General features: G+C 33.3%; 1 protein-coding gene across 4 annotated transcripts in view; it reads left to right on the top strand.

Moving 5' to 3' along the window:
- The window catches only part of LOC106137696 (homeotic protein antennapedia), a 178,316-nt gene that overhangs the window by 41,413 nt on the left and 114,629 nt on the right, over positions 1-22,274 (top strand). For 3 of the 4 annotated variants that reach the window (XM_060946156.1, XM_060946157.1, XM_013338584.2), the window contains exon 1: positions 6,915-7,201. The exons of the other annotated variant lie outside the window; for it this stretch is intronic. The gene's annotated coding sequence lies outside the window, so the exon portion shown is untranslated. Of the gene's footprint in view, positions 1-6,914; positions 7,202-22,274 lie in introns of those variants that run through there. 4 annotated transcript variants of the gene reach the window in all.

Below are 22,274 nucleotides of genomic sequence, written 5' to 3'. Positions count from 1 at the left end.
ATGGGCTAGTAGCGTTACACCATTTGAATCTCAAAGTCTTTTCCAAACGAATAGTTAGGTATACCCGGTTTTGTAAATGATATCCAGATGATTTTTGAATTTATACTATTTATTTATATATACATACGCATGTAATATTTTATTATTACTGTTCCTATTTACAATAGGAACAGTATTTACAGATGAAGGAGAAATAAAACGATTGGTATTTGGCATTTTTTCTAACAACGACCTCTCACTATTAAGAGTTATCCTATATTTATATATTAAGAGTTACATACTATGGCGCTTAGCCAGGGTATGTTTTCTTTACATAAGTTAATAAAATGATAAAGTATTGATTATTTAAGTGCTCTCAAACTTCTTCCCATACACACTCGTACAAGTTCACTAGGCCACAACCAATAAATAACATACAAATAATAAAATCATCAACATCCATATCGACGTTTTAAAATTACAATCGTGACTTCATTGGATGTTGAAAGCTCAGGGCGATGTTTTATTTAAACCGAGGCGCTAGCAACATAAATCATTTGGCGTCTCTCAATGCGATTGTTCGATTATTTCAAGAATATAAGTACTGAATATAAACCTAATTGCATTATTTTCTTTTATACTTGTTCTTAATAGGTGTGATTATATTGCTTTGGTTGTGTGTGCCTTTACAAATTATTTTGAATTCAAATTTAATGGCTGTATTTTTTGTCATGTATTTTATCAACCCTCTCTCCAAATAGTTAATATTTGGAGGTGCTTTAATGTTCTACATTTATTTCATACTAGCTGTCAATCGACTCTTAACTCTCGTGGGAATTTCAAAAATCTCAATTTTTAACGTAGGTATGTTCATAAATTTCCAAATACGAAACTAGCTTCGGCTATAACGATATACTTATGTAGAATCTAGCAATTGTTATTTTGTTAAGCTTTCAAAATAAGCGAAAAATAAAATAGGTTATTAAAGTAATTAAAAAAAAATAAAGTCATTAAACTGCTTGCTTGTTTTGAGCTCAAAAAAAAAACAGTTCTCACGCACTAAAATAATTACGACAAAATTATTGTTCCGAGTCTTTACGGAATGTAAGTAGTGTCTTTATTAAGTCAAAAAATGAGGTTAAACAATTATTGTCGGTGAAATAAAGTGATACAATTACGATTCATGTTAATGCATCTTGATTACTGTATAATAATCAGTCTGTGCTTTAAATGAGTCGTGAAAAATTAAAGTAATTGCAAAAAACTGCCCCAAGAAAGTCAGCTAATTATTGTGGCGACGAAATCAATCTTGAAGGTTCCGGTTCCGCTGCCATCATTACCATTGGACCAGTCTATTCTCTTTGCTCCTTCTGAAAAGATCCATAATGCAGGGAAGTATGATGAACTGTAATTTATAAATTAAAATATGCTTGTAAATCAATTATGACTCTGAAAATTCACAACATAGCAAAGCAAAGTCAACTTAAGCATATAATTTCTTTGGGGATTTGTAGGTGAGTAATGTCTATTTCTTTTTTTCTTGTAATACTACGGAAGCGAAGCTCCGGGCTACATCGGAGATGTCCTGGTGAAAGCTCTGGAGATCAAGAGGTTGACTTAACGACTAGCTTTATGAATGTGGCTAAGGTAAAACAAGTGTACCGGGATCGTGGCAAGTGGAATGATGCTGTCGCCGCCTACCCCTCGGGAAAGGCAAATTAAATAAAAAATAATTTAATATGAGAGCCAAAGAGAGAAAACTACCGAAACAGGTCCTACAGTAAGAAATGTTCTCATTTCTGATTCAACGAAGTGCAATACCTGACACGAAAACAATCGCTTAATAATAAACGACAAAAAATGGTAGCTGTAAGAATAAAAATTGTAGCGGTAAAAATAAAAATGCGTCTCATAGCGCATTAGGGGCACGTATGGACCGGTACTTGTAGGGTTGTCACTTACCACTTTTTCTGCTCATGTGATGTTCATTTGGCTGAGAGTTAACAATAGGGACGTGTTTGAAATATCATAAGAGTGTAAGTGAAACTGCGTGGAGTTGTCATAGAGTTATCAATAATTTTGAATGAGGAATTAATCTTTATGATGCATAGTTTTTTTTTTCAGGAGAGTATTTGTTAAATACTCTTAGGTGATTTCAAAAAAGGAAAATATCGAACTTGGAGGCTGTTCTATTTTTACAAAAGTTATAATATATAAATACACTATATGATATTCTTCTCACATGTCTTCAAATAATTCGTACAGCACTCGCAGACGAAAGTTCAAATCAAACAAATCTTTACTTCCATAAACAAGCTTCTTTTCATTCCCGCCGAAAATCTATATAATATCTGCATGTTCAGCTTAATGTCTTCATCAATAACTGATAATTTATGTACAGCACGACCCGTACAAGACGAAATTGCGGCCGCCGGCTTCCCTTTGTAATCAGTGCAGAATTATAAAGCCTTTGCACCACCGCGGGGTTTGTTCTGCGCTATTACAGTTATATCTCAATGGTAAGCGGTTGAGTTTTTTGTACGTTTATAATACAAGATCGATTCTAGTGTTAGAATCTGTATGATGATCTGTGATATTAGCGAAACATACACTATGTGTCGCGTTAGAAATATTGTTAAATTTCATCAAAAAATATTCTTTACCTACTTACTTACTTTTTCAGTTTGGGTAATTTTGTGCTAGACCGAAATATCATATATGAATAATTTAAAAAAATTACTGATCTACGGTGGTTTTGGATGTATGGTTAATAACCTTCAATAATTTTTATCTTAAATCTTTATAATCATTACCATTTTATAAACTCTCAAATGCAATCAAAGCTTAAATTAAATGTATATTTTAGAAATATCTCTGAATATAGTAAGATGTCTTTCATTCATGGTAGTCGTAAATCAAAACGGCTTACTTTCACGTCCCGGACAAGCGTAAAGTATCGACAGACAATAAAAGACAGGAACAAGTAAAAATTTTACTAGACGGTAAAAAAGCGTAGTAAAAACATTTGCTGCTCAATATATTTATACTGACTAGACTTGATGGATGTCCGTCATTAGAGCACCATAGTTCTTGTTTACGGAAGATAAACCAGGTTTTGAGCACTCGAGATTCGGTAGCTATTTTTAACGAGCCGTTTTATTAGTTCAAAAAAGGTCGTTAAGATTATACACATGTGGTACCAACTCGCCACTTTAGGATTCTCAACACACTTCATCTTTTTCCCGTAGGTGGATTAGTAGCAACTCGTCATTTTCGCATCTGGTCATTTACTCATCTGACTCACTTTAGAATAGGATAATATAATTTACCCCTCCATTCCTTTCACGTGGATTTAGGAGGCTAAGGAGTTGAGTAGGTACTTTTAATAAGTGCAACAAACATGATTTAAGCGGAGTTAGGTTCTCTTTTAACAAATCTCTTTTATTTTGAATATACTTTTTAGTACATGGTCACAGACGGGCCCTGGGTTTCTCCCCAGGGAGAACAAAGCTGACCCAAACTTCAGAGAGACGAGTTCTTCCTTGTCGAAGATAAACTCAAGGTTTCGAGCACTTGAAATTCGGTGGCTATTTTTAACGAGCCGTTTTATTAGTTCAAAAAAGGTCGTTTAGATTACACCCGCGTTGGAGGGTTGTGGCTTATTGGAGTTTGAAATATTGGGTGGTAGAATTAATGGCACTTTTAAAAAGTGCCGATCAGTATAGTTTCGTGATATATTGCCGGTTTTTGTGACATTGTTTCAAGTAATTGGTTAAAGCTTAAAGCTGTTATTTTCCATGGTCTCTTTATCATTGGTATAGATAAATATTTAAAAAAAAAAAATTAGGATAGTGTTAAAAAGTGTGACAATATCATTTCGTATCATGTTACAATGATCTGTGATCACCGAGCGACCATGAGTGAGTCGCGTTTTATATCTGTACCATTAACAAATAGTATATGCATTATACTAAAGAAAGCTAAATGAAATATTAAAATCAGTTACGATACAATTTGACTCAAAATATGTATAAAGTATTAATTTTAAGTTGACGAATGAAAACCTAAGTACTCGTAGACTTTTTGTAGGTTTATACTTTTAATACACTTAAAACTACTTAAGTTTACCTACAGTTAAAACAATGTAACTGACTAAAAATAAACAAGTGAAATACAATACCATTGATTGCACACAGCTTATATAACAGGTCCAGAAATAACCAAACCGGGTTCGAAGCAATATCTTCATCAGGAGGTGTGCTCAATCGATTAAACCGCTTCAATACTTATTCATACTGGGACTACCTACAGCGTGATTTTTATTTATAGCAAGGCATTCCCACTTGATTATATCCAGTAGCTTTAACTTAAGACTGGATTTTGATAGAACTTTACGTAAGTTTTGTAAACGTGCCAACATCTCAAGGCTAATAAGTTATACCTTGTTTAGTTTTTTGCCCTCTTCTATTGATTTTTGACGAAAATAATCACAATTACCGACATTTTATTCAATTTGGCAAAAAATATAAGAGAAATTCTAAATGACCTTTAAAAATTACACAGATTTATGTAAAACATTGTATGTCTCTAATAAATGAAAACCAAAATTGAAACTGAACATGTAATTACTCTTCAACAACCATACGCACTTTACATATTTCTAAGAAAATATTTTCTTAATTCTATATAGATAACATCAAAAACGAAACTTAAATTAATTCAAACGCATCAAAATGACAAAATAATGCGAGGAAAGCATTAATTAAATGGGCTAAAGTATTCAGAGCATATCTCTAAGCGCGGGTCTTTTATCAAAGTAAGCACGCACAACCACGAAGCGAATCGACTGAACAACCGCCCTTTTGGAGATCCGTATGACAAAGGGAACCGAAAAAAAAACAAAGTAAATTACTAAGGTTAACAAGATTTTTCCCAGAAGATACATAAATTGTGAAAACTAAAAATCAGTTATATTATTATTATAAATTCAATATAATTAAAAAGGGATTACAAAAATTTACATGTTCTACCAATTAGAATTAATTTCGGACCTCTTTGCATCCACTCAAATCTACCAACAAACCAATAAGCCTTGTTGATAAAGGAAATTTCCGAAATAAATTTTATTATCTCATCTTTCCCAGATGCTTATGCCCTATACTCGTACAATGCTTCAGGGTCCCGGACCCGGTTTTATTTTCTGAGATTAATACAGATACAATAAAATTTTCTACGAATAATGCAAGCAATATGTACGGAACTCTTAAACACGCCCATTATTCACAACTGCCTTTTTCATTTAGTATGCAGATATACTTAATCCCCTATATTCACTCCGGTATGTTAAAGACTCAATGCGTTTTATTTTCAATGCACATCTCCTTCCAGATCCCAAGATAAACTCTGAATATTACACTGTTTTAAAGCATTTCTCTCAGGCACGCAGTTTGTCATTTAGCACACCCTTAATATCGATGCCAGAGCCAGATAGCTCCGTGTTTATGTCGCTTAAATTAAATTGCTCGTGTTGATTATTGTGACATCGCTTTTTATGCTCCCAGATTTATTTCCATCCGTTATTTTTATACCTTACTTCTCATTTGTAATCCGATCGATTAATTTCAAAACGATTAAGTAAAATTAACCGGTCGTAATAAAATTATATTCCCATAAAAATCAATGTAAACACCATAACATTTTATAAGCGGCACGGTTTAGCTTAACGTCTTCATTAGGCTGCGCACGACCTGCCGATTGCAGCCCTCGATGCAATTTTCAAGTCGACTTGTACTCGACTCGGTAATTTGCGTTCAACGTTGGATCCCGATTTGTCGGGCCACAATTCTGTAAGCGCCCGACAATTTCAAGAGTCCTGTTGGGCAATTTTCGATTGGTGCGATCTATGGTGCCCAGGCCTCTCTGGGTAATTGATGCTTCGCTTGAGGCAGGTCGCAATTTTAAAATTACCTCGATTGAGTGTTCATCCCTTATTGCATACTCATTGCAGCGAAGTTAAAGGCTTTAAATTTACGGCAGATGTCAGTAATTTAAGTAAGAGTCTCATTAATTTGCTATTTAAAACAATGAGTTTCAAATTTGCCTGTTATATTATTTAACAAATAACAGGTAAAGGTATTTTCTGCAGTTCGTTTTAAATTTAATAATTTTCTAAGGGCTACATCCGGGCGGCTTTGTAAAAATATAAAATGCTTTTTTGAAACCTTTAATTATAGTTTCGGTTGCACCACTGTGGTTGATCTAATTATCTCCCCACATTCAGGTACTCCACTGGACGGCCGCCACAATTTTCTATTAGCATCACCTTCGTTTTTTATGAAAGAAATATAATTGTACAACCTGAGCTGGAGCACGGACAGTACAACAAAATGATTTATGATCCGGGCCTAGTTAATTGTATTTTCCTCCAAAAAACGCCGAGCATTATCTCTCGGCGGTCGACAGGTAACAAATCTTGCTTTTTAAATATTATTACTCATCGTTTTCGATTTGGGAACGCTTGCTACGAATGCTTTATCACCACCTACTCGGCGTCCCGCGGTTCACGGTATTCTTTGGTCCCCCTAAACTTTATTCAAATGCGACACACATTCATCTATCCGTCCCTGTTGCGCTGTGGTTATTAGTCGCTCGCATTCTATTGCTGTCTCGCACCCCACTAAAATAGATTGTGCCCAAGCGCAAAGTGTTCATGTCAAAACTTTTGTATAGAGTTGGATAATGGCTTACGAAATTTTTCCCCTACCTCGTGACTTTTTTTACAGTCGAACTTGTATGGTAGGGTCGTGAAGTTGTGTTGATATTCTGGATCGGGTTGATATGGCGTTTTTTATACCATAAGTTTTATATACGGGCGAGCAGATGCCTTCTCCGCTCTAGGTGTGCTCTGACCACGATTCTGTTATAGTATGGACAACAGTGTCAGTTGTAAATAAGGATTTGTATAGACCATACGTATCGAACAAGTGGACGCGATTCAAGCTTTATTGCTATATTTATTACGAAACTTTTTATTGTTTAATTATCAATCAATACATTTTATTGCAAATTGAAGACTACAAAGTGTTCTTATAAGAAACTAAGAAGAATTCTTGGGTTTTGTGAATTTTTGGTGTTGTTCAAGATTGTTTTCAGTGGTTCAGTGTCATCATCACTTATTTTATTTCTGTGATTTTAAGAAGATCTTTAAAGGATTTTTTCAACTGTGAGTATTAATATTATCAAAATATTTTTGGAAATATTTTTAAAAATAACTAGGTAGCTTTATTTAACGATGCAAAACCTACTCTTCTAAATTATTGGGATTAAAATATAAAGATAATATTAGATGATATAAGTACAATACTAGATATTTTATGCAACAGTAATCAGTAAGATTCTATCTATTTTCGAGAAAACTTTTGAATATTAGTATACTTACCGATACATTTTATTAAAAGTGAAGTTTTATCGTATTCAACTGTTGAATATTTTACACGAGATAAAAGTAACTATCTACTAAAGTGAACAAGGTTTGGCGGTCCATAAGGCGGCTCATCACAGACCTTTTAAAGATCGAGTCGGAATGTCTCGCGATAAAAGATGTCATCCGGATTCCCAGTCCTAAATGCAAAATGGAATCATATGAACACCCTCATCGTACAATATACAACCTTAATCTAATAAAGCCAAAGTTCACTATCACACGTGAAAACGAACGATGTCCAAACGTTGATTTTGACTTTTTACTCGCAATCCGAGACCAAAGTTCTGACCTAGCTTTGGGAATTCATAAAATCGAACCGTTTGATTCGTTTTGTTATTCTTTGAAAACAATTTCTTTCTGTTGTTAATTTTTGAGATTTATTTGGATTGTATTTTTTTATTGATACCGACAACTGGCAACAAACGTGGCTAAACTTCAAATTCGAATTCATTTAATTACGTTGTAGGTGTGTGCTGGTTGAATGTATAAAATATATACCGAAAAACTTACTTGTTGTTAGTGTATCGGGAATAGGTACATTGTTATAGTGGAGAGAAGAGGTAGAAACAAATGTTACAAAGGCTAAATTAAATTGTGAAACGGATTTCACTTTATCCACTTACATAAGAATTCCCTTAAACCTCAACAATCTGAAATAAAAAGGCGCGCACAATATTCGCGGCACCTGAACTGAATTCACTGCTTTTATCACTCGGGTATTTTTGTCACCGACTTCCTCAGATAGCGGGATTCGCTGTCGCAAGGAAATGAAATTCTTATCGTGACTCAGTGGAAGAGCTCATTCTTATCCGAACAGGAAATATTCACAAGAAAATGCAATAAGCAACATATGCGATAAGGACGAAAAAATATTGCAATGAACATTCAGTAGATTGGTGAATCAAGATGACACCAAGTTAACTGATTGAATTTTTTTTTTAAATGTTCCCAATAAGATTAAACTATTGACTTCAAGTTAGCTTTATGCTAGTAGTAATAACAGTGCTTGATAGGTATTGTATGCTGAATCATAAAAACTTTATTCAGTGCATTCCACGTAGATTCATGCTGAAAGATCCATAAAAAAAATCAGCAAATATGCAACCAGAACCTATTACTCTGATTAAACACGATTAAATTCTGTGATTTACTCGTCCGATAGTATCGCTAGCGATTCGATTACATTCGCGTTTAAAATTTTCAACAATGATGTCCCCTTTTTCATTCTGACGCTCTGGCCGGTTGAATTTACGACCGACCGAACCATGGTTGCGTGCCTGACGTTTCTAAAAATGTGTCAAACTAAGTTCTTTCATTTGTTGCCCGGCCTTGCGGGCGTTTTTTAAATCCCATTGTTTATTTTTTGGCTCCTATTGAAACGAAGATTTTGAGCAGTAAAAAGTGGACACTCGTGGGATAGAAGTTTCACCGCTTTCAAATGTTTTTGAATAAGTTCTTGTTATGCTTTTACAATTTTTTCGATCTATTGTTTTATTTCAATATCACTGAATGGAAACTAATGTGTCCATAGGAAATTACAAACGAGTGCATTTTATAAAATATCTCTAACCAAGTTATTCTATTTGGTGATCACTTTATTTCCTGTTGTTCAGTACTTACCTGCTTTCTATCCAATCCAAATCCTGCTGCTGCAGTGATTACATTATTAATAAAATAGTAGTTTGCTTTGAATAGGTATAAAAAAGAACTCTTATATAGCTGTAATCTGAAAAAAAAAACTGTTATTCTACATCGGTATGTTAAGTGTCTCCGAACCACAGACGACTACAAAACAGGTTTTATATTAAATATTTATTACGTCTCTGAAAATGTGCTCACGTTGGTCAAAATTAAAATCCAAATTATAGTAAAAACAGTTTTTTTTTTAGCTTTGTCACCTTTTATAGTGTAGACGAAGCGTTTTTGTACATTTTAAGTTTTTGTGTCAGGTAAAATTAATTGTTATATTTTGTTCCTATTTACAAGGCAAGTGACGAATACGAAAGCGATTTATCAAATTTGTTTTCTTAAATACAACACCACAGAGTTTGTTATTGATTCGTTCGAATTTTTATTCTTAAAAACGCTCTGTTTACATTATTATGTAAACATATTATAAACTATAAGTAGGTAGATACCTATTTCATTTAATATGTAAGTATGTGATAAAGTGTGTGTAAATGAAGTGTAAATGGTGAAAAGTTACTTAGATTTTACATAGACAATGGTGGGTTGTTGTTTTTTTCTCACGACTTATTTATTTTAATTAATTCTTTTAATTAACTCTAATAAATAAACTGGTCGCATACCGTGAAGATATACTATATTAATAAATTACTACGTCTTTTTGTCTGTTTCATACTTCTATAAATATATATTTTTATTAATTACTTAGTAAAGAGGAAATAAAGATTGATGTTCCCATAAGCTTTGTGGCTACGAGCCTAAGGCTACCGGCTATGTACGTAATAAAATGATGAGGTAATATCGAGAAATGTAATATACTTATAAGTATAGTACCGTAAGACCATCTTCACACCAAACGATGACGTCAACATCGTATTTATTTTCTATTTATGTTCAATTCGAACGCATATCAAATGATTAAATTAGAGAATATGAGATTATATGAGCAATTTTCCCTCTAAAGACTCTATTTCAATATCAGATTAGATCCGACACCAAGGTGTGTTAGACAAGTTTATGAACGCACACGTTAATAAAATCGACAAAGTTATGACCGAGAAGAGTTTGAACACACGAAAATACATGTCATAAAGTAGCTACGTCGATTAGTGTCTATAAAAATGGAAAAACCGAATTCATTCAGCATCGAATATGCTAATTATGCGACTTCTATATATTTTTTCTTTGGCCACGAAGTTCATATTTCGGTGTTTGAATTTCGAATTTAGAGATGCGTAGGCGAAGCCATCCGAATGATTCTAATCCGTACATTGTGGGAGTGATGTATAGTTCTTTTACTAATATAAATTTCGCTGTTGGACTCAGATTTATCAACTAATGAGGTCCGGTGAACACGTATGTATAGGGGAAACTAGATTTTCTTCTAACTCGGCGCATGCGCAGCCTTTAAATCAAAACGACACGGTGTGTACGTTAATTAATGGTGTTTCACGCTTACCGCGGTGTTTAATTTTTGTTATAATATATAGCAGTCAATTAGACTGAAATAAATTTAATTCAATTTCGTTTGACACGTTATAAAATACCAAGGATTCAAATAAATTTAATTTTAGGTAACATTCGTAAGAATAACTATGATTAGTGATCGGCCTCTTTCGGGTCTTGATCTGAATGATATCTTCATGCAAAAGTTATTTACGTGGTAAATAAATGAATAAAATAAAAACTTGAAATAAAAATGAGATGAAACCAGTTTAACCATCTAGTAGGTCTATAAATTAATAAACGCAGACTTTTCGAGGAGTGCAGTGCATATTTTTTACCCAATTAAGACTAATCTATTATGATGTGTCAAAATCCTGATTATCTATACATTATGTACGGAATATAAGGGCGAGCGCACACTGCAGGCGGCGTGGCCGGCACAGCTGCTCGGCAAACTGACATCTTTTAGATTAGGGTCCCCACTCACACGGCCGCGCCCCTCCCAAATTGAGAGCTCGCCGCTCGCTCTAAATTAGTAACGGTTACCAAATTGCTTTTTAATTTCGTACCCGTTATTAAGCAGATATTCTCGAACCAATCTTTTCTTTTTGCAATTTTAATTCAGGTTATGTTGTGTTTTGAATTATTTTTCAGAGAACGTAAAACAAAGGCTTATAGGTATATAGGTACATATTAGAGTCATCTGTATTTTTGAATTAGGTGGCTTAGGTATTCAAAACTCATATAATTCAACAGATTTTGTCAAAATAATTAAATTTATTTTTATATTCAGATTTAGTTTCTTAGTTTAAAGCTTTGTAAATATTCAAATAACATCTTGACGTATTTCTTCATACATCATTTAGTCAGGTCATTTCAATTCAATTCTATATTTTTGCATATATCGAATAAAACTTTTAACATAACAACAAACCGATATCACAAAACGAGCAAGAGCATGGGTTCAATATTGAGTTACAAGTAACAAGAACATTCGGACGTTGAGAAATCTTTCATCTCATCTGTATCGTTACCCGGCAGTTATTCATTGTATGTGTTTTTGTGTCCTTTTTTTTGGTACATGTGCCCGGGGCGCGCCGGCCTCGGCCCGTCCCTAGCCGCGGGTTTGTGGCCCAACCCTAATTTTAATGGCTGCTTACTCGTCACATCCGGATAACTATAATGCGACTAAGAAAAGATGCTTGCTAGTTTTTTTGTTCTATTTTAAGTTTAATGCCAAGGACATCTTTGATAATACCTAATTTCAATTTCTTATTAATAAAAGGGATTTTTTTAAAGGATTCTAGTACAAAGTAGAACCTTTATATTTATTGAGATCTTACCATTCTATCTTAAAGCCAAATAGCTGAACGTGGCCAGTCTTTACAAGACTATTGGCTCTGTCTACCCCGCAAGGGATATAGACGTGATTGTGTGTGTGTGTCTTACCATTCTACAGAAAGTATTAAATTAAAAATACAGACCAGATAGATTTTATAGGTAAGCTTATGATAAACGCCCTTCTACTGCACTTTTTTGGGACAAAATAACTAAGTTTTTTTTTAGTTTCATTTAGAATTTCCATAAGATAATCGTAACGCGGTTAGCAGTTGTATGAACCGGGTACATCTCGCATTCTTTATGTTCCTCGTTCGCGGGTGGCGCATCTAATTGCGTCCATTACAATGCAATAAGTCACAAGTTTATTGGCCCGATTGATGCTGCCTTCGCATTATGCTTTAATTTACAAGAGCAATTTTGTTGAGCTTAGTAACCAACGGACTACATTGAGCATATCGATGGATTTGTCATCCATTAAGTTATTTTTTTTTCCTTTTAATAATATACTAGCATATACGAGTATAACACACATTTCATAAAAAAATTAACTTTATGCATTATGTAAGTAGATATAGGTATTTACCATAAAATAAATTATAGCAAAATTAACTTAACATCTTATCGTTTTAATTTAAACATAAAAATGTTAAATTAAGAATACTTATTCTGTATACCTAACTTAAAATTATAATTAAGATTCGAAGAATTTCGTTTATTTATTTTGTGGGTATCAACACAAAATCAATGTATTTATAAGAAATAAAATGCCTACGCCATAGATCTGATTTTAATGAAACCACTTATTCCTATGTTACTATGATTTACTTACCTACACACAGTACTATGCTCGTGTCAACTAGGCATTATACTTTCTGGCGCTTTTTGCCCCGGCATGCGTTCCTGGGAACGCCATAGCCTGAGGCTTGAAATATGAAATTTTTACACGTAGTTAACTGCTGGCATCTACATTGTAGCTATCGTTACTAACCGGTTAAACTGGACGACTATAAATACCTTTAATTATGTTTTTATTTTTAATACTTCGGGCTATAAATAAACATATTGATGAATAATTAATAGTTTCATTCCAAAAGCATTTCAGAACATATTTCTTGTTTATTCAAATATTGATTTCGTATAACATATTTATCTTATTTCAAACGTAATCGTGCGTTCAGAGCACATTGAATTTTTACCTAGGTATATAGAACACACATCCAATTCTTAATTTTGTAGATAATTGATCCTATTTCAGCCGGAAACGTAAATACAAACTATATGTCATTGATGCACTCGCCAACCCTTCTCTGCAAGCTGATGCATGAATTACGAGGGGTCCCTACGACCGGCGTGTCGAATTAGGGTTGCCAGATGTAACTGAAAGACAAAACCGGTCTAGTGCGAGGCGGCATCAAAAATAGAGAGTTTCGTACCGACTGAAGTAAATAGTTAATCTATACTTAAATAGATTTATATCGCTTAAAGATGCTATGCAAGCGAATGGACTGAAATCTGTGGACGCCGAAAACTTGACCAATTAGAGAGAGAAAAATCGGAAGGCGAACTTCGGGCTCCGAAACACTTCTGTGGAGGGTGCAATCGGGAACACGCAGAGATGAGAGAGAGAGAGAGAAATGGATTTATATCTACTTATAGCTTCCGGTTGCGCCTTCAAAAGTTTGTACCTATATTGTGGCCTAGTGTAATTCTCAGATATAAAGCTTTATTTCTAATCCGTTTAGTAGATTTTTCCTGAAAGATTAACAAACCGTGTACCCATGTCCCGGTAAGCGCAGTTGCCGCAGCCCAACGTCAACCACAATTGATATCTTTTTGAAAACTTTATGGTACATTCGAAAGAATTTGACTGGTAGCCCTACGTGATGGACCAAGCTTTTTGTTATATTCAACCCGTAATTGCTGAAAAGTTTTCACGGTACAGCTTCGGTCACGCGTATTTTATCACTATGAAATTGAATTATTTATGACATGCCAGTGCCATTGTGCGTGGCCACTGCTGAATTTTAATACGTTTATTTTTATGTTTTTACTAATATTTATAAGTCACAAACACTATGATAATAAACAATAGAATGATTTGCATTTTACTCTTTCAAACAGCCAATAGCGATAGTTTTTATCGTAAGTAGTTAAGTAGAAATATATTGAAATTAAAAACATTTCTACGTTTTTTTTATATCGTGTCCTATTTACATCCTGATTAGTAACAGTTCCCGTCACAAAATGACGTATCTCGCTTAATTGCGTCCCCCAAAGCCTTACCCGTGAGTTATGTATATCCAATCCCGTCCTAATCCCGTTCCGCCCGGGTCAATCCGACCCCGGAAAAGGTTTTCCCGGTTATTTTCCGTGGAACTTTTAATCCCGCTGAATACCGACATACATCATAGAGGATTAAGAGGTTTAAATTGGAAGTTACCGACGGCCGAAATAAATTTAAATCGGCTGGCAGCTCGTATTGTGATAGCGAAGTCGATGCTAAATGGGAACCAATTTTATCCCACATCTAAATCTTGTAGTATACAAGATATGTTATATGGTTGTACTATACTGTAATGGAATTTGAGCTATGAAATTGTAATGCATATAATGTATATCTAATTATGTACTTATGAACCTAGTTTTGTTGGTAATCTATAATTGCGTATGAATATTCCTAATTATTATTGTAGTCCTCCTTAAGTTAAACTTGTGTTGAGGTTTTTATAGTGACATTTATTATTAAAATCAGACATGTTTTAAGTAGTATTGCATGTTTACTAATATGAGAAAGGTTTTGTTAGTTCAATAATCATTAAAAGTTCTATGTTTAAATACTATTTGAGTGAGCAGCCTGTTCTTATTAAACAATAGTTCACAACTGTATACCTATATATTTTTTATTGTTAATAACTTTTTTACGTAATAAAAACACATATATACTTAAAGACTTGCAAATAATATCTATGCTTTGCTCTAAACATTTTCAAAACTTTTTTATAAACAATTATACTCGTAACAATCCAACTCATTAAAATAGTTTCGTGAAAAAATTGCAAACAGCACGGTTAATTAATAGTTCAGTGACCCCGACTTAGAGTGGGATTTAGGATGATTTAGGACCATACCTACACACATATCGGAACAAAATTAAAACGGGTATCAATAAGGGCGCCATTTATCATGGAAAGCGTCTAGCTGGCCGACCCTTTGGAGTGGCCCTTGGGGTAGCCTGTTATTGAAGCATTCAGTATTTTGTATGATGTAAAAAAATGTAAGGGGAAAATGCAGTAGGATATTATTTGGTTAAAGATTTTCGATATTTCTTCCTGCTTTTTTATATTGTTTTAAATTCAATTACCTGTCTGACTTTAAACTTGATTTGGGATAGTTATTCTTTATAACTTTATCTTTATTCAGTAGGTAAAAATATATACTTATTATCTATTAAGCTTTTGGTCTACTGATAAATATAGCTTTTAATTAATTTATTCAGTACGTACTTTTCAAGACTGCTGGTTGTCTTCAGCGCAGGGGATATAGACGTGACTATAATAATAGTATATGTACCTAGATACATAAAAAGATTACAGTTTGATATGCATCAACCCGTATTGTATCTTTTTATGTTGGTATTGATATTTTAGACATGTTCGTTTTTACTGAACTCTATAGGTGTTAATAATTAATCCCCCTATTATTATGATTAAATTTATTATATACCTACTTAAATTAATAAGAAATTTCATTTTTGAAATATGTCTGTACTAACTTAACTTGCCTGAGCACTTCAAAGTGTGCCAATTCTGCAATTTTCCTTTCGCTTTTCATGTAGGTAGGTATATATGCTCTTGCCTAATATGCACTATAAAGTCTGCCGTCGTCTAGGTAGAAACAAAACGACTGCAATATAATGTTCTCTGAATGCATTGATGCTATCTTAACTGACTGCGCTTGTAGGAATGCCGATGTGAGGTCCGTCAGTTAACCTAGTGTAGACCAAGGGTCTGTCATGAGAATTTATTAATAATATATGTTTTTTTTTAAATATGATTATTGCTTTCGAATATTCGAATTTAGAAGGCGCTGGTCAACGAAATAGGCGCTGAAGGGATAGCTCGGTACCAATAACCCAAGTCTGGTATACCTCAGCAGCTACCTAAGCAGCTGAACGTTACAACTTTGCCAAATCTTTCCACTAAAATATTAACTGCTGGTCTGGATGAGGGCATCAATCGGTAATACGCTATGATAAAAAAGAAGGAAGGGAAAAGGAAAGTAGGTACTTAGCATACCACTAATCATAATTTTTTTTTACTTGCTTGATTTACATTAATACAAAGTAGCTCATGTTCAGTAATACTATAGGTGTAAAGTAAACTTCAATATCGCAATATCGCAGACACGATAAACTATGACGTCACACGTGCGTACGCACCGGGCTCACATGTGTGTCTGGACACGGAATTGGGTTCGTAAATCATTAATCAGGCGCGTCATTTGCTCCCGCCGAAATTATTAATGTCCGTTGCGCGTATGTGTAGAGAGTTTATGTAGAGACCGTTTTTAATTAAGAGAATTAATTTAGAACTTTAGTGAGTATGTTATGTAAAAGGTAAAATATGAAAACTGACCCAATATCATTAGCAAGTCAGGAGAAGTTATTGGTGATGTAAGTAGGACTTGCAAGGAGTCTTACCTTGTTTAATAACTAATTCATCTACCTTTATTTTAGGTTTCTATTCATCATTGAATCTTATGTTTCAATATTTTTATAATGATGAATATAATAAATTATTCGTATCATAATCATCAAGCAAACTTACAACACTGTTAAAAATACATTTAACTCAACCTCATTTCATCTCCCATATTCAAAACAAGAAAGTATGAAAATTAACATGATTAGTAAAATTACAGGGAAAACTCATACAAACAAGTAACTTTTAGAAGGCAGCTAATCAAGTGTGAACTTGTAACTTAGTTGGAAGCTGAAAGGGTGTAATTCAAGCGAAGGGTTGCAACCACCGAGGGCCGGAGGCGCAATAAAGCGTCGGAGACTCTCTGATTAATGGATGTGTAATTGTTGCCACATAATGTACAATAACTTGGATAGATAAACGGGGTATTTATAGAGTTTAAGATGAAGAATAATTGACTTTTATGTTAATATTGTTGAATGAAATTAACAATTTAAATTTAACAAAGTGATTAATTAACACCTGGGCGGATTAACTAATCACAATATTTTTTTATTGTCACTATATTGTAACAAATGGACACTTATCAAGTAAAAGCCTTTACTACCTGTAAAAAATGTATAATATTTTATTATTTTTATGTCAAAAAATTGGTTAGTAATCTTACAATTATTTAAATTTAAAAGGTTTATGTGGTAAGAAATGTAATTTTGGTGATGGCATTTTTTTAAATATTGCATGTTTTATTATTATTGTAACCTTTGAACAACTTCTTATTTAATTTTCCTATACTATTCTTACTATATATTTATTTATACTAATGTCATGCGGCTAAGTTAATGATCCCAAAAGTTTCGTGGAAAACCTCACTCAGACATTCTTATTCAAAACTTAACACATTAATTTTTCACCCCACTAATTGCTTACATTCCTCAAAATGGACCTCTAAAACAGGAAGAGGGTAAGGGACTCATGATATTAATCGAGATAGTGAAGTTACTCGTGAGGATGTGGAATCCATTCCCAATTCAATACTTATAAAAAAGAGAATATAGCGGTAACGAATAAACTAAAAAAACTCTTAACTAAATATAATCGTGTTTACTGAAATCACCACAAGAACCAAGCTCGGAAAAAAGTCTTTTATCTAATAAATTATTCTTAAAAATTATTTATGACCATAATGACTATAATCTATAGATTATAGTTTCTTTCAAGTTTTCTAAATTGAATAATAATTTATACAAACATATCGTTATATTTTCCAATTAAACGTCAAAAATGCTAATAAGTTTTACAAACATCCGATGGATGCTCCAAAATGATAAGCTTTATTAGAATATTCAAATATACCTACTTCTAATGGCTAATTAGAATAAGTTCGAACTGGAGCAAAGTTCCGTTTCACATAAATAATTCTCTTATTAGGCAAGACTTATTAATAAAACGGGTTATCAAGTCCGCGATCGGATAAAACCTATCTTATTGTATCTATTGACTCCATTGTGGCAATTAAATTACAAATACGTTATCAACAATAGTTCTGTAAAGGTGAAGAACATGCTATCTTCCCGCTTGCCGTGTGAGCGATAAATAAATTCAATTACAAACTTGGAACGCCAGACGGCACATACTGGGTGGGCCGGTAATTGCACTAATTACGTCAATCCTTCTCTGTTATTAGCAATGAATTATTGATGCTCCGTCGCCTGATAAATGATCTTGACTTGTTAACTGAATGTTAATTGCATTTTTCCTATTTGAACAGTGTTGATAGCGGTTAGCTCCTTAATAACTATCAATGAAAAAAACCGGCATGTGAACCTTCCGCGCTCAAAAATTTGGGGTGTCGTTCACCTATTCAGCGCTAGATGTCGCTGATTTAAATGTTTCCATAATTCACCGCTGGAGCGCGCTACGTCCGCGCGCCATAAAAGTCATGTTTTATTATTATTTTATTGCACGAGTCGGTTATCAGTGTTGTTTATTGACATTCTATTATAAAGCAGTAAATAAACAAGCGTATAACCGCAATAAAACTGGCCGTTCATCATTCAAGCGAGATTGAGACGATAGTGAAGCGACAAAGTGCCGTAGTTCAATACGGCGGCATTAGAGGGCGTGATTTATGTCAACTGTGATGTTCATTTATGGTTCAATTTGTTGGATCGCCGATTATGAGAGCATTAGTTTTTATGGGGCATTAAACTTGATTTTAATGGACCGTTTTTCAAACGTTTACACTTTGTAAAGTGTAGTAGCTTATTAGTAATAAACACAACGAAGCAATGATATTAATTATAAAAATATTTTTGGTAGATACGAATGCTTTAGTTCTTTTTCTAAAAAGTATCTATCTATTCAAAAACATAATTTTTCGAGTTGTTTCAATTTAAAGTTATTGAAAATTTGAAAATATTTGATAATGTTAATCCAATATGAACAAAAGTAGGTATGTAGATAAGCATTGTTTAAAAGTATCTAAAAGTATGTATTTAAATTAAAACAAGAACATCAAAGTATTTATGCACACACCTATCAATATATTCTGTGATACAATAAACTTTTGAAATTAGTAATAAAATAGACATACTATTATGATTTTTAAATAAGTATACGGAGGTAGTTACGATATTTTTAATCATAAGAAAAAAAAAACAACTGTGCATGAGCTCAACTTAAAATGTACAATTTTTAATAAATATTTTGATAGTTGAGTACTTATATGCTGTTGATCAGTTTTATTACAATTGTTAATCAATTAATTTATTGGTGAAAATAGGTTACATAATTTACAGTACTTAAGTAGAAATAGCTTATTTCATATCACTCCTACCTAAAACGTGCTTAACTTAATTGATTGTGTAAAATTGCCTATTAGGTAAGTACTCTACTTACTTACTTCATAAATAGAAAAGTCTTCAGCAATTATATAAAATGAGATTTTTTATTCTTTTATCTCCAGATAACCAATTGGGTACGCACTCGAGCTATTTCCATACCTATCTCTAAATGTCAATGCACACCCTCACTTAATCCTCACAGGGGTACACACAACCCCTAAAAATTAAAAATGGCCGCAAGTACGATGCTCTCGATTGGTGGCCATAACTCATCCCGCCGCCGCCAGGGGCGCTCGAGTCGCGTAATTTGTCTATGTCAACCCCCTCCAGGCTTTGAGAAATATACCCAAGATGTAAGGGGTGTTACCGACGTTGTAAAGGTCGAATTTTGTTTTTATTTTTGTATTTACAATTTGGCATAAGTTCAATTATTAATCTGTATAAAAGTCCAATTAGAAATAAATGTTGTTTTGAATTCACTTCTATAAAAAATTATAGCAACGACGCAAAATTTCCTTTGTTAGTGTTGTGAAATATCCCATAAAAATATATTAAATAATTTTTATAATATTTAATTGTTAATTATTTCGTGTTACGAAAACATAAACAATTGTAATCTATGTTTATGAATATATCTAAGTAATAAGTCAGAGGGACAGCGCAACTACTGATTAGGTTTCCGAAATGCTCCTACCGGTAACCACCTCTGAATACAGTCAAAAATCTAAAATTCTACTTTATTGCCATAGTATAAGAGTCACTGTTCTCTTTTTAGACGAAAACATAACATTGTCCAGTTGCTTTGCGTGATAAAAGACAGTTTTGGAAAGGCGCTCACGCACTTCTCCGAAATTATTTTAATAAACCAGGTTAGGTAAGTTTTTTTTTTCATTTTCTCTCGAAACTAGGGAGGGAAACGTGGAAAGTTAGGAGTTTGTGATTTTGGATTTCACAAAAAACTAACTATTGATAATGTTTTCATATTACCTAGATGTTCTATGGAACAGAAGCGTTATAATCTAGAGCATAAGTTTTGCTAAAATTAAGCTGATCATTAAAAAATCTCCAAACAGTTTCACATAGTTAGGTATAGGTATTGCAGAACAAAAAATTCACACTTTCACACTAGTCAATTTAAAAATAGAATAAGTATTTTATTTCTTTCTTAATTAAATCCCTTTTGAAATTTCAATATTATTAAAAAAACTGCCCTTTACTTAATATCTACATATAATCGTTTGAATAACGTTTATTTAGTATTCGACGCGTCAACCGTACAAGGCGTAATAGTCTCACGTGAACTGTACTTATCCAGTTTACATTACTTTTTTATTGATACACATACCGACATGCGTATTTTATGACGGAGCTTTTGTTGTCGTACATCGTTCGTATAAATTTGAATTAAACTATATCTTTTTAATAATAGCTTGCCAACGATTGCTTACTGAATCAGCCAGAAGCTAGAGCTACTAAAGCTTTTCACTTTTGCGACTTGAAGTAGCAACTTGTTTAGATAAATCTACAATATGCATCCAAAATGACATAACTATAATATTCTTACTATAATGGTCTATTTATATGTCATGAATAGTGAAATTTGAATTTAATTGCATAGGTATCAATGATGGTGGTGGGTGGGCACTTAAGAATACTTTGGACCACTCCATATCTTTGCCTTTGGATGTCGTAAAAGGCAAATAAGGGAATGGCTAATAAACTGGGGATTCTTCTTGTAGGCGATGGGTTAATCACATAAAGTGACAGGTTGCACAATATGAACGTGGTTATGAAATTAGTCTCAAGTCTAATCTGGTAAGAATCTTTTGAAATATCTGAGGAGCTTTGAAATGTTGATTTTTTTGTTGACTATACTTTAAGTCTACAAACGACATTTTGCAAAGATAAATAATAGATTTGCATTGTTCTAGCTAGGTCCAACAAAACTTGACCAAAAATAAATCAAGTACAACAACTCTATCTTAAACAAAGCATTCGCAGCGATTATTATCTGTGGTACAAACTTAATGCATTTAAGTCTAGTAGCGACACGGTCTAGAGACATTTTGCTATCTAACCAAATTGTATTTACATCTTAAAAGTGCTTATCTTCAGTGCAATAAAGTCTACTTTCTACAAACCAGACGCAGAATTTGTAAAAGAAACAATTGCCTTAAATGCTGCAGTTACAGTCGCTCTTGTTTTCACAGGTGTAAGGTTTAAAATGGGTACTGCTAGTGAAAGATATGAAGGTTAATAAATATTGGAGGGCCAGTCGTGATCATGGATCGTGATTGCGACACTGGGCTGCGTGCCCTTTGAACATGGGTTCCGTACCCGTGAAAAATCACTTGAACATATGCAAGCTGCCTGCCACGGTCTAGGCGACGTTCTAATCTAGGGTACAGATAGAAAATCTGCTGATATATTGTGGTATTTGAAAGATAGATACAATAATAATAACTTATTTTATTATTTGATGATTGTAGAATGATAGATTAGAAATAGATATAAGTATGTATGAATGGAGGATTATAAAATGTAATTGAACAGAAAAAGAAGAGGCATTGGTAGGAGTAAGTACCTACTATGAATGGCTTAATAAATACTCTAAGGAAATTGGCAGCTTTTATAAAAACGTAGGATTAATATGTTGCATTTTAAGAATAATGTGTTGCTCTAAGATTTTAACTTGATAATAAGGCATAACACAAACACTAGATCTAAAATGTTGGTGTATTTTTTATTTATTTTTTTAGCTTGTAAAACACTGTTGGTTGGTACGAGAACAAAAAA

Source organism: Amyelois transitella, chromosome 10, assembly GCF_032362555.1.
Source record: "Amyelois transitella isolate CPQ chromosome 10, ilAmyTran1.1, whole genome shotgun sequence".
Lineage (NCBI taxonomy): Eukaryota > Metazoa > Arthropoda > Insecta > Lepidoptera > Pyralidae > Amyelois > Amyelois transitella.
Note: the sequence above shows the minus strand (reverse complement) of the source record. Positions and strands in the feature narration are given on the sequence as shown.